The sequence below is a fragment of the Schistocerca piceifrons genome, unplaced genomic scaffold (genome assembly GCF_021461385.2).
Source record: "Schistocerca piceifrons isolate TAMUIC-IGC-003096 unplaced genomic scaffold, iqSchPice1.1 HiC_scaffold_1094, whole genome shotgun sequence".
Lineage (NCBI taxonomy): Eukaryota > Metazoa > Arthropoda > Insecta > Orthoptera > Acrididae > Schistocerca > Schistocerca piceifrons.
The window spans coordinates 175,001-177,500 of NW_025726901.1; positions in this window are offsets into that span (position 1 = coordinate 175,001).

The following is a 2,500-nucleotide window of genomic DNA, read 5'->3' on the forward strand; positions in this document are numbered from 1 at the left end:
CTATGTTGTGCCTTAACCTAACCTATGTTGTGCCTTAACCTAACCTATGTTGTGCCTTAACCTAACCTATGTTGTGCCTTAACCTAACCTATGTTGTGCCTTAACCTAACCCATGTTGTGCCTTAACCTAACCCATGTTGTGCCTTAACCTAACCCATGTTGTGCCTTAACCTAACCCATGTTGTGCCTTAACCTAACCCATGTTGTGCCTTAACCTAACCCATGTTGTGCCTTAACCTAACCCATGTTGTGCCTTAACCTAACCCATGTTGTGCCTTAACCTAACCCATGTTGTGCCTTAACCTAACCCATGTTGTGCCTTAACCTAACCCATGTTGTGCCTTAACCTAACCCATGTTGTGCCTTAACCTAACCCATGTTGTGCCTTAACCTAACCCATGTTGTGCCTTAACCTAACCCATGTTGTGCCTTAACCTAACCTATGTTGTGCCTTAACCTAACCTATGTTGTGCCTTAACCTAACCTATGTTGTGCCTTAACCTAACCCATGTTGTGCCTTAACCTAACCCATGTTGTGCCTTAACCTAACCCATGTTGTGCCTTAACCTAACCCATGTTGTGCCTTAACCTAACCCATGTTGTGCCTTAACCTAACCCATGTTGTGCCTTAACCTAACCCATGTTGTGCCTTAACCTAACCCATGTTGTGCCTTAACCTAACCCATGTTGTGCCTTAACCTAACCCATGTTGTGCCTTAACCTAACCCATGTTGTGCCTTAACCTAACCCATGTTGTGCCTTAACCTAACCCATGTCGTGCCTTAACCTAACCCATGTCGTGCCTTAACCTAACCCATGTCGTGCCTTAACCTAACCCACGTCGTGCCTTAACCTAACCCACGTTGTCGCCTAACGTAACCCACGTTGTCGCCTAAACCTGCTCTGTAATTGTTATACGACTCGTTCAATTAGTGTAGTGTTGCCCACCCGCAACCCTCGCAATATAGTTCGCTACTCGCACTCCCCGCTCCCCTGTGTATCGCTTCATGTTAAACACCTTGCAAGTCTTGCTCACTTTCCACATGCTCCTGCTGTACACTGTAATGTGGATAGCAGCAGGACGTACATGCCGCCCCTCCCCACGTCCCCACCTTGCCCCCTGCCTTCGCAAGCTGGTTGGTGAGAACTTTGCATGTTCAATGCCCTCCGCATGCGACGTACTCAGGCTACGTTGTGGTGCGGCCTGTGTCAACTGTCCGCTAATGTCGTACGCGTAAACCACAATCTGTACTGCACATTCGTCCTTATGTACTGAATGATACATCGTGGCACATGTGTGACCGTACAACGACTGCGCCCAAAAACGGCGGACCATACAGTGCAAATATTGTGCACGCAGCTACGTGTCGTCTCCCTATGAGAGCTGGATTGCAGTGTGGTACGCCATAGAGACGTGTGGGAGGAACGGACGCCGTGGATGGCGATCAGCATGAGCTGTCTGTTGATGTATTCGGACCTAGTCGTCTCTCCTCACACACCGTGATGGCATGGTGCACCGCGTTCCATATCTGCGACATGCTACAGAGGCCGGTTGACAGTCGTTCGAGCAATGGACATCGCATACGTACGGGGGCCACCTTCCACGTATTGTCTAGGCGTGCACATTTTGTTGCGTGTATGTGGGCAGACGTAGTGTGGCGTGACACCTGACACAGGCATGCAATAATCGTGGAAGTTGCAAATGGCGATGGACGCCTGCGTTTTCTGGTGAAGTTACGCAAATGAACAAATGGTAACCTGTTGTGGTGCGGTTGTTCTCGCTAGGGGTGAATCGGTGATGGCGACGATAGGTTGAGGTACTAACCGGTTGTTCCAGCGATACCCACCATGCCGACGAAACTGAACGGCATCTGGGTGTGAAGCGATACGCGGCGGTGGCTGGGTGGGACCGTCCCCGGCCGGTGAGGGGGCGCCTCCCGGCGTGCTGGCCGCGCGGTGCGTGGGCGCACGCGCTACAGCCGGCTGGTGGGGGCGGCCAGTGGCAGGCGCGCCGGCCGACGGACGCGGCAGGCGTCGCAGCTGCGCGCCGGCGCACCCTGCGCGCGGCGCCGTGCGGCCAAAGTAGGTCCTCGCGGGCCCGGTGCGAAGCGCGGTGGACATCTTCAGTGTGCTGGTCCGATTGAGGACTGTGTGCGTTGAGGATGCGCTGCCGCCCGGCGCTCGGCGCCGCGACGCCGTCTGCTGCTCGGTCGCCCCAGCGGTTCTCGCTGGTGGTTTGTATCGCAGCTGTGCGGATGTGTTGGCGCGTGCGCTGTGCTGGGAGAGTTCGCTTCGGCACCCAAGTGGGGCTTTTGTCCTTCTGTGGCGCTGGCGTTGGAGCTGCCGGTCACCGTAGGTGGCGCGTGTTGTCTCCCGCCGGCAATGCCACGACAGCACGCTCCCGGGCCTCTGTCGGCAGCGGCAAGCTCAGTTGGGAGCACGGGTGGTCGCACCGAAAGCGTCTACTCGCCTAACTCCGGGCGATTGCGCCTCTCTCGAA